This window comes from Onychostruthus taczanowskii, unplaced genomic scaffold (assembly GCF_017590055.1).
Source record: "Onychostruthus taczanowskii isolate IOZ18803 unplaced genomic scaffold, ASM1759005v1 scaffold241, whole genome shotgun sequence".
NCBI classification, from domain to species: Eukaryota; Metazoa; Chordata; class Aves; order Passeriformes; family Passeridae; genus Onychostruthus; species Onychostruthus taczanowskii.
In genome coordinates this window covers 60,667-71,775 of record NW_024499696.1, presented here as the reverse complement: position 1 = coordinate 71,775, position 11,109 = coordinate 60,667, and positions in this window count along the sequence as shown.

Genomic DNA, 11,109 nt, shown 5'->3' with positions numbered 1-11,109 from the left:
TCCCAAACCATCCAAAAATGTCAGATTCTGAGCCTCAGTTCTGGAGTGTTTGTCAGTTTTCCCCATCATTTCACCATGTCATTCAGAGAAAAATCTAAATGTTCCCTTCAAATTCCAATTCTTCTTCCCAGAAGAATCACAGTTTTAACCAGAACCGGGTGGCAAGCTGGCTTTCCAAGGGGACAGGGACCAGCAGGAATTTTTCACAAGTGCCCAGCACTTTGTGTTTAGCAGTATTGCCTTGTCTCTCCCCATTGTTGTGCACTGATCAGGTAGGACTGCAAAAGCCCTGTCAGGTGTCTGGGACAAAGCTGGCCCCAATATGCTGGACTTAATTTGTCTTCCATTTCTGGTGATATTCACTCCCCTCTTTTCAGTCTCAATTTTTGTGCTCCCATTACAGGGAAGGTCAGAATGCCTCCGTCTGCAGGCCTGCTTTATTAAACTTCAGATGTTCTCCAGATGTTCAGCGAAGGGGTTTATGTAACAACAACAGAATTTGGGCCACATTTCTCTGTTTTCCTCTGACTAAATGCTCCTCATTTGAGGCAATGCTGATTCACAGCCTTTCATGGGAAGCTGATGGCTGGGGAAGGACTGGATTGCTGAGACCGCTTTACCAGTGTGGTAGGACTCCTAAAGCACATACCCAGCTGCTTTGGGATGATTTTGAGCTGTATATTTAAGAGCCTTTCCTGTGCCTACGACTTTCCCAAGGAGCAGAGATCTGTTGCCTTGTCTCTCCTAGCTGTGACAGGCAAATAACTGAGTGTTCGAATGCTTCCTGCTCCTCTGTGGTTTGGGGCTTGCTTTAGCTCATATTCCCAAGCAGGCTTTAGTTTAAGGTATGCATTTTTAGTCCAATTGCATGGCTTTTCCCCTGAAAATAAGTAACATTTTATAAGAAAGAATCATGGACAAACAGTAAAGACTGTAACCTATTAAGAAATACAGAAATATGGGGTTGACACACAGAATTCATTCTAGCAAACTCAAGGCCATGGAGGAAGACCATTCCCTCCCTGTCTCCAGCACACACTGCTATCATCACCATCCTCCCGCTCCAGGTAAAGGATTTAGGAAGCTGATTGCCTCCCATAATGTTGTATGAGATGAAAGCATATCACCAAAGCATGGTGCAGCTTTGGGAGGCTTGCATGTAACAATTTTATTTTTGCTAATTCCTACACATAATTAGGTCACTTAGATTTTAGAGACTGATGTAATAAAGGGGCTAAATAAGTTGTTGTGGTCTGGCTAGGCTGAGAAGACTTTAATTTGACAAACAATTAATTTTATATAACTACACTTAACAGTGCCTTCCCTGGTTGTCCCTAGGTAAGCCCACAGGCAAACACAGATGCTCTACCAAGGTCTTGCCCCTCAAAATTTCTCCTCATTGATTATAGGGAGTTCAGGCTGGATCCACAGTGTCTGTTTTCTATGCTTTTCCACAGAAAATGTATATTACATTAGCAGAGATTCTGGAGGATGTATGGCAAGAGGGGGACTGCAGCCACATGGGCCTTACCAGAAAGGTGAGATGCACTTCTAAGCACAGTAAGGGGCACTGTTTAATTTGTGTTTCCTTATTTTTCTTGTTTCTTTTAGTTTCTTACAGGTGTGGGCATCCCTGTCACACATGGAAACTACAGAGGTGCTCCCAGGAGCATGCTGTGGCAGTGACATGGCCCTTCCACTGAGGGTTGGGAATGCATGGCATCACTTATTCCCCCCAAAGTGTTGCTCAGCCCTTCCACCTGTTCATGGCCTCAGCAGAGCACTGCTCCTGGTCCCATCCATCTCTGCAGACACCAGCAGGAAACACTTCTCAGCTTTTTCATCCCTTTAAAAATGTTGGCGTTTAACATCCAAGCTGCTGAACCAGACAAGAATGCAGCTGGGGTGTTTCTTCTTGATGGTAATATATTAAAAAGGGAAAATTGAAAGAAATAGCAGAAGTTGGAGGAAAAGCAGACCCTTCCTACCCTTTACCACGTACATCTGGAGATTTTTTTTCTTTTTTCTTCACTTTTGGTTATGGCACTTTATAGAATCATAGAATCAAAGGACAGTTTGGGTTGGAAGGGACCCTGGAAATTATTTTGTTCCAAACCCCTACTGTGGGCAAGGACACCTCCTACCAGATCAGGTTGCTCCAAGCCCTGTCCAAAACTTCCAGGGATGGGGTGTAAATAACTCCTCTTCTTTGTTCTGGATGCCTCTGAAGGTCTTGGGAGATAAACTGTTTCTGGAGATTAATTTCCTAGAGGGGAAAAACCATGCAAGAAACTTTGAGGGCCATCTATTGTTACACCATCATCTGACTTGACTGCACAAAGCTGAAGCAGTCTTAGTACAGCCACAAACTTCATCCTCTGTCTAAGAACTTTTTTCCCCATAATCTAGTGGCCACATAGAAGATGCTGCCTCATCAAACTCAGGTTTCTTTAGTCACCAAGAATAAGGCATGAGGAGATCATTAAGCCCATTTTCTACCTTTATGGTATGTTTTACCCCACAAAGAGGTCATGTTCCTCCTTCCCTTGTGAAGTTATTTATAATCTGAAGTCCCTTACTTGTGGGTTTTTGGGTTTTTTTCTGTCATGACCAGACACTCAGTTCTTGTTTTAGGTGTCAGAAGTCTGCAGGAGCACAACAAGGTCAGGCTATGGCTGAAAGTCCAAAGGCTTGTTCCTTGATATTAAGACCTTTACCCATCATAAAGTTGGTGTTGGGACACAGCAAAGCCATTCCATGGAGCAGATTAAAAACCCAAACTAGACTTCTGGCAAGAAAAACCTCAAGACAATTTGTTTTGCACAGTTGTCCTGGAGACTTGGAAGGGATTAAGTCACAGATTTTCTATGCACAGGCAGCTTTGAAACAACTTTGAGGAAGGCAACCTCGATTTTATATGTGGATTGGTAGAACGCAGCTGGAATTATCCTCAAGCTTCTGCCAGCCAGCATCAAATAATTTTTGAAGCTGAAATTGGATCCATTATCCTGGAAAATATGAGCCTCAGAGAGCTCCCAGTCACAGAGGTGAGCCTGGGAGAGGCTTGACAAGAGGAAATAAATAGCATCCTTCCACAGAATCAAGCTGAGGAGGAGAGACAGCCTGCCAGACCTCATGGTGCCCACATCCCTCAGATGTGCCCTTCCTGGAAGAGGTTGGATGGGCCTTGGAGCAAACTGGTCTAGTGGAATGTGTCCCTGCTTATGTCACAGGGGGCTGGAACAAGATGAGCTTTAAGGTCCCTTCCAATCCAAACCCTGGAGCTGGTTCTTTCTCAAGATCATCCCTGCATCTTCTTCATTTTTTCCTTTCATTTATCCTTTCATTTCCTTTTCATTTAATTTCCTTTCATTTTCCCTTTCATCAGGGAAGATGCTCCCTGCTGTCTGCCATGCCAAAAATCACTAGAAGCTGGTAGTTTTATTGCTAATCTCTGCTTGCCCTTTGCATGAGGGGTGATGCTCTTCAACATTCTTCTTGCTTTCCAGAAACAAGCTTTTCTTGTGTTAGGAGTGGGGGGATTAACTCCTACTGGCGCATTAAACCTCACATGCTGGTGCACACCAGAAGGGGAATTCTGCCATGTAAGAAATGCCTCTCCTGCAGTCAGACCAAACCAAACCAGCCCACCTGCATGACTCAAGCTGCAATCCAGGCATCTCAAGGCCAGCCCTAGCAGCCAAAGTCTTTGCCACAGAGGTAAGCCAAAGTTTCAAGATATGTCCCGCATATAAGAACATATTTGCCTTCTATAGAAGCTCCCTTCGCCTCTGCTGCCTCCGCCCTGAGCCTGACCTGACGCAGGGGCAGCACAGGCTGCAGACAGCATGGCCTTAGGTCACCATTTTGGAAGCAGGCTTCTCCTCACAGCACGAGCCTGCTGTAACGAGACCCTAAAGATCAGTAAATGTGATTCTAAGGTTGCCCCCTTCCGTTTTTCTCATTCTTTTCTTCTGTCCTCACAACCAAATCCCATTTCCCCCAACTAGCATTTTTCGCGGCTTAAGAGAAAGCAAGCAGGGCAGGAATCAGCAGGAATAACCTAGGTCCCCACAGTTTTCAGTGCTCCCAAAACTGGGGGGAAAGCATATTTGTCAGAGCCTGGTTGTTGTCTAATTCCTGGCTTAGCTTTAGAAAGCAGTACAAACCTTCATAAACATGGAAGTGCTTGTCTGTAACTTCTGAAAGCCTTGCAAATCCCTCTCTTGCCCCCAAAGAATCCAAACCCTCAGGAGCCACAACATGTTTACTCTTTCACCTGAGTCGTACTTACTTCTGCATAAATGGGAAGTTTGGCCTGGATTACTCTCTGGATTTCTGATAGCACCATCAGTAGTAAAAATTATCCTGCACGCAGCATTATGTTTTGGTTAACATGAGAGCTGAACACAGTCACACGTAGCATTTTCCACGGGGCTTGAAGTTCTTGAGATTTTTCAAGGCAGCTTGTAAACCCAGCATGCTGCATTACTGAAGCAAGCCTGTCCCAGATAAATCCTCAGCCATGAGCTGCACACTGCAGTTTTTCCTGGCTCTAAGAGCCAGAAGCACTGGGCATGCACTGAACAGGACACAGCCGAGGGCGGCTGGATAGGCCCCATCTAGAGCTCCACAGCTCTTTTGAAAAGTGTGTCAAAAGGGGTCTGGCATGCAGGGGAAATGAGAACATGTGGCAGATTACTGTGCCAGAAACCAGCCGTCCCCACAGCCGCCTGGGATGTGCCTCAGGGCGCCGCAGGGTCCTGCTGGAAGTACCACTTACTGCTAGGCAGGAGCAAACTGGCCTCGCACAGGTTTCCCTCTGCAGCAGCCCTGGGCCTCACAGCTGCTGGGGAATGTTCAAAGAAGGGACTCCAGCATGGGGAAGGAGAAGCTGACTGAGGAGCACCTGAAGTCACTTGGTTTGTTCAGCTGGAGGAGACTGAGGGGACACCTTGCTGGGATCTGCAGCTTCCTCGTGAGGGGCAGTGAAGGGGCAGCACCCATCTCTGTGACCAGTGACAGGACTGAGGAAACAGCTAGAGCTGTGTCTGCAGAGGTTTAGGTTGGATATCAGGAAAAGGTTCTTCTCCCAGAGGGTTCTGGGGCACTGACCAGGCTCCCCAGGGAATGACCACAGCCCCGAGGCTGAAAGACCCCAAAGAGTGTTTGGACAATGCTCTCAGGCACATGGTGGGATTGTTGGGGTGTCTGTGCAGGGCCAGGCATCTAACTCAATGATCCTTGTGGGTCCCTTCCACTCGGGATATTCTGTGGTTCTGTAACTCTGTGATTCTATCAAACACAAATTAAGTGGATCCACTCCTCATCGTCACAAGGGGATTTGGGATTTCCTGTGAATTCAGGGTTCCTTGGTTTCACATTGTATGGTTTTTTTTGCAGGGCCTAGGAAGGCCCTTATTGATGTGGCAAGACATGGCCAAAAACCACTCTGATGGTGGATGCTCCATGACTGAGTGGTGAATCAGCCATGGCATAATCCAGCCATTGCCCCACCCCAGGACCTGTCTCACTTTAAACAAGGGGCAAAAGACAAAGATATTTGAGTGATACTTTTTGTGATGTCTAGTGGGTTATTAGGTAAAGACAAGAGCTGGAAAAATATTTTGGGAGTTTTTTTTGGTGGGGTGCTGCAAACCAAAGAAATTAGCAGCTTGCCCATGATCAAGACTGTGGGAGACATGGGAACAGAACCTATCTCCTTTGATTTCTGTATGCAACAGACTCTGTAAAAGCAGGGTCAAGAAGTAAACATGTCAGGAGTAAAATTGTACAGAGCTGTATCAGACAGGTCAGAGGGTGACAAACTGTTCCATACAAGTCACCAGTTGTAAAGGGGGCCCTGGCAGCTGTTTCTGAAGTGAATGGTTCCTTAGAGTTCAAGAGTTTGCACCACCCTTCAACTCCTGCACAGTGTTATGTATTAGGGAAAAATATTAGGAAGAAGTTCTTTACTCAGAGGCTGGAGAGGCCCTGGTACAGGGTGCCCCAGGAAGCTGCGGCTGCCCCTGGATTCCTGTAAGTGTTCAGGGCCAGGTTGGATGGGTCTTGGAGCAACCTGGGATAGTGAAAGTTGTCCCTGCCCATGGCAGGGGGTGGGAATGAGATGGGCTTTAAAGTCCCTCCCAACACAAACCATTCTAAGAGTCTCTGATTCTACGATTTTTATGCTATTTTTCATAAGCTTGCATAGTTGAATCAAGCCTGTGACCATTTTGTCTCTAGTTTGTTTTCAGTCCCATGACTTTGGTAGCCAGATTAGAAACACGTGTTCACTGTGCAGTTGTGAAATTGAAACTGAAGTGCTCAGTTGACCCCCAAACACTGTTTTTGTTGCAGTAATAACTGCTTGTTCAATACTAGATAGGACACATGCTGCATCAGTAAAAATAGATTTATTGCAATGCACATTTTTTTCCCCAGGAAATTTGCATCAAAACCCACCAAAGAGACCCTTGCGTTCTATTAAAATGTTTGAAATGTAGTCTTCAATGTTAATCATTCACTGAATCAGAGGCTGGTACCTTTTACTGATACCTTAAGAGAAATTAATTAATCAAGTGATTTTAACAGGACCAGAGGTAACAGACACAAACTGAAGCACAGGAAATTCAACCTGAACTCAAGTAAACACTTTTTTTTTTTTTTAGAGTAAGGGTGGTCAGACACTGGACCTGGTTGCCCAGAGATGTTGCATGCTCTCCATCTGTGGAGACTCTCAAAACCCTGAACACTGTTCTGGGCATCCTGCTCTGGCTGACCCTGCTCAAGCCAGGACTTGGACTGAATGGTGCCTGCTGGCCTCAGCCATTTAGCTGTGACTCTGCTGGTCCCCATTTTCACCAGAGGCAACAGAAAGCCCTCCCTGCAGAGTCCTGGCTTAGTCAGGGTTTCAGAGGGTTTCAGAGGGTTTCAGGATTTCACTCCTCAGTCCCAAAGCACTACACAAGGCAAAGGAAAATTATAGAGGGATCTTCTCACCTCTTGAGTGCATCACCTTGACTCAGAAAGGATTTGGAAAGTGTGGGTTAATCTTTGCAAACTTAGAAATGGTTCCTGACTTCTTATCTCAAGGTAATCCTGATGGATTTGGGACCACCCCTGCTTCAGAGCACTCAGAGCCAGGCTTCAGGAGCTAGTCACCCCCTTGCTTACTATTTCTCAGTGTCTTTGTGTTTCTGATCACCAAGCTCTATCTGGGAATAGTGGAGGAGTGGCAGGGAGCATCTGCATGGTTTTTGTCTGTGTGAAAGAGCAGCAGTTACAGAAAATGCAGGATCTTGTGCCGACTGCTGCTTAGTCATCCTGCAGTAACTGGCAGCTGGTGTGACCCCGTCCCTTACAAACGTTTCCATTTATGGCTGGGATTTTTTATTTCCCTTTGCCTCCAATGGCCACACAGCTGGAAAGCCTCCAAAAGGGAGAAGCCACGGGTTTACATCAGGAGAAACCAGCTGTGTATATTCATACCTTAAATTTGAAGCCTCTCTCACAGAAACATGCCACCTAGGATGCTCCAGGGATTCCTTAAGGGATCGTTTTTCCCAGAAAGGGGTGCTGTGCCTGTCTGGTGGCAAGAGCACAGATGTCATTGTGGATTGTCAATATTTTCCTTGCCCAGGGCTCAGATAAGCTGGGAAGGAGAAAGCTGCAGCCATGTGACCTGGTTGTTCCTGTGAGAAGCTGGGTGTCATGCCTGGTCCTGCAAGGGGTCCAGGAGAAGGGGTGGCTGTGAGAGCAGATGCTGGAGACCCTCGGGGCTGTGCCCATCCTGAATAGCTCCTGAGTGCTCCTTGCTGGCTTCTGGGAAGAGAGGATGTGGTCACAGGGACTCAACATGTGGGATCCAGGTTCCCTCCAGGCGTTACAGATGTGCAGGTTTATGCTGCACTCTGCTCTGCCAAGCTGATGGAAAAAAGCATTCCTGGCTTATGAAGAGCTTTAGGGCAGATGAAACAGAGTCATGACCCGAGCTGGAAAAGGCATGTGCCTGCTGTGAGCTTATTGCCTTGTCTAGAGATGAAGCCTCTGGGGGAACGGCACTGGGATGCTGCACCCCATCTTGTGACTTGTCTTTGTGCCAGTTCCCCATGTCCTGCCCACATGGAGAATATGAATGCCTCATAACAACTGAGAAAAAAACCCAAATAATTTTCATCATCCAGGGCACCACATTGGAAAAATAACTTATTTTTCATTTAAGGCCAGATTCCAGCAAGGCACTGAAAGTCCTGTACTTTTTGCTCCTGCTCCGTGTATTTTTGTGGAAATTTAGTGTGTGAAAGAGGTGGCTGCAGGTGGTGGGGGGCACTCCCTTCCCCACCCTTCTTTCTTAACAGAAAGGGTGCTAAGATGGGAGCACTGACCTGACAACCTCCTCAGGTTACGATTGACCTTACCACGTCTGAATTGTTACTTTCAAACCATTTGGCTGGGTTTGGGATATTCTGTAGAAACACGGGAATTCTGGAGAAACCTTCTGCAAACAGAGCATCAATTTCTGCAGCCAAAAAGGCATAATCTCTGCCAGAGCTGATTTCTCCACAATCAAAGCATTCAGCTCTTCTGAACAGGGAGTTGTGGGAAATAGTAAGATGATTTTCAGAAATCTGGAAATGTAGGCCTTAGAATCAGAAAAAACAGAAAAAGTTAGAACTAGCTGCAGCTGCAAAGTCTGAAGGTAGAAAAAGTTACAATATTATAATAACCAAGGACATGAAACAATAGCGAGGGAGGGGAAGGGTAAGATTTCCAAAGGATACAAGCTCATTGTTGTGCTCCAGAAAAACTTTTCTTCTTTGCTGTTTTAGGGAAAAAAATATGACTTTCTGGTCTCATTTTAAAGTGGGACCTTTCTAAAAGAGGAGTTATCCTTTGTTAATAATGGAATAGGTTTTTCTTTCTTACAAGTCCCCAAAGAAAATTTTTACAACTATGGAGATGACAACACAAATCATAATTACACCCAGAACAAGACTGCTAACTTTAACAGGTCAAGACTTTACAGTTATCTATTTACCCCTGAAAAAAGACTATCTTGGTTGGGCATTACAAAATTCAGATTATTTACAAAATACATTGTTACATTTTTCAGGTGTTTGTTCTATTCATTATCCAGCCCACAAATTGCTACAAGTAAAATTGAGTTTTAGAGAAAAAACCCATGCTAAGTGAAGAACCTTAGTGTGCTATAACCCTCTTCACTAATGGGCCAGGGAAGACCCATAAATCAGTAATAATATGGTTAAATCAAATGGGAATCAGACATTCAAACAATAGAAGGCTCTCCTTAGATTGTTAGCTGATGTAGTTAGGTTTTCAACTCTTTCCACAGACTTTAAATTTGATTACAGGTACTGGTTATGTTACTAATATAGTTAAAAAATAGAAGGATCAGTTTTAAAGTATGTTAGTAATAATACCCTATATCAGCTTTCATGTCTTAATCCAATTTTACAACACCAAACTCACCAATATTTTGTTTCTCACATTAAGGCTCATTCCTCGCTTCCAGGATTTATAGCAGAAGGAAATACAAGAACAGATAAACTGACAATAGTTGTTTCAAACACTTTACCATACATTTTTAAACAAATAAAACTGTTATACCTTTTTTCACCAAAATGCACAAGCACTTATACAGATGTTTAACATTCCTAAAAATCAAACTAAAACTATCATTAGTACTTACCCTAATTGTCAACTTGTACAATCCCCTGTTTCTACAGGAGTGGTCAACCCACATAATTTACAAAACCCACAATTATAACAAACAGACATCACTAAGTACCTTTCCGTTAGGAAATTTAAAAACAGCCATATGTCGATGGACACATTCTCAGGTACAGGCTTTGCTTCTGTCCACACAAGAGAAACAAGTAATCATACCTAACAACATTTTTTACAAACATTTTTTCACTGGGTATGCCCCAAGAAGTAAAAACAGACAATAGCCCCACATGTATCCCAAAAAATGGCCACATTTTCAATAGATTGGAGTGTTTGTCACACCTTTGGTATTCCTCATTCCCCCACAAGTCAAACAATTATTGAAAAGACACATCACATGATAAAACACATTCTAAATCAACAGAAGGGAGGAGTAGAGGTGACACCACAGATGAGATTAAGCAAAGCTTTATAAGTTTTTAACTTTTTGAACAGCTTTTTACAGAACCCGATCCACCAATTTTTAGGCATTTTTCAAATAACACACAGGAAAACCAAAATAAAATCTCCCTGTTTTAATTAGAAATGCTGAGACAGGACAAATTGAAGGTCCTTTCCAACTACTAACTTGGGGCAAAGGGTATGTTTGTGTCTCTACAGGTGCAGGACCTAAGTGGGTTCCAGTGAAGAACATCAGACCATATTGGACATGAGAACGTGCTGATGAGCCCAAAAGCACAGAAACAATACAGAGACACGAGCTGAACAAAGAGACTACGGGTCACGCCTGATGTACCTGCAAACCTTGATTTTATGTCAATGATAAAAGTGTGAATTGTTGGTTTCATAGAGCACTTTTGGCAAAAGTGTGGTTTCCATTGTGTTGTGTTGTAGAATCAGAGAAAGTGAATCCCCTCACTGCATTTTTAAAGGTGAAATTACCCCATTTTTAACACAGTCATTAAGTCCCCAGGCAACTTTGGGAAGGAACAAAAGCAGAATTTGTGAGTTGAAATATATGGGGAAATCTTTTATAAAAAAATAGTGCATGAAAGATGTGGAGGAAAACTGAGTGTTACACTGGTGCTGGCTAGTTTTGCTTGTTTCTTGCAGTGCAGATTTGCCTGTGCAGATTGTGCAACAGCCAAAAGCAAATGTTTGTGTGACCTTAGCCAAGTCAGCAGGCTCAGACACCATATGTCTGTCCAGTTCAAACCCAGAAAAGCCTTTTTCAACCTGTCTAGTCAGTGTGCCAGCAAAAGATTGGCCGATACCTTCATATTATGATCCCTTGACCAAAAAGCAACTTAATAGTAAATCAGGTGAGGTTGCCAACAGGAGCAATCCTGTGGCTGACTGGGACATTTGGACCAAAGAACTACCTAAAGCACCTTCTGAGCCCCAAGAATTGGAGATTCT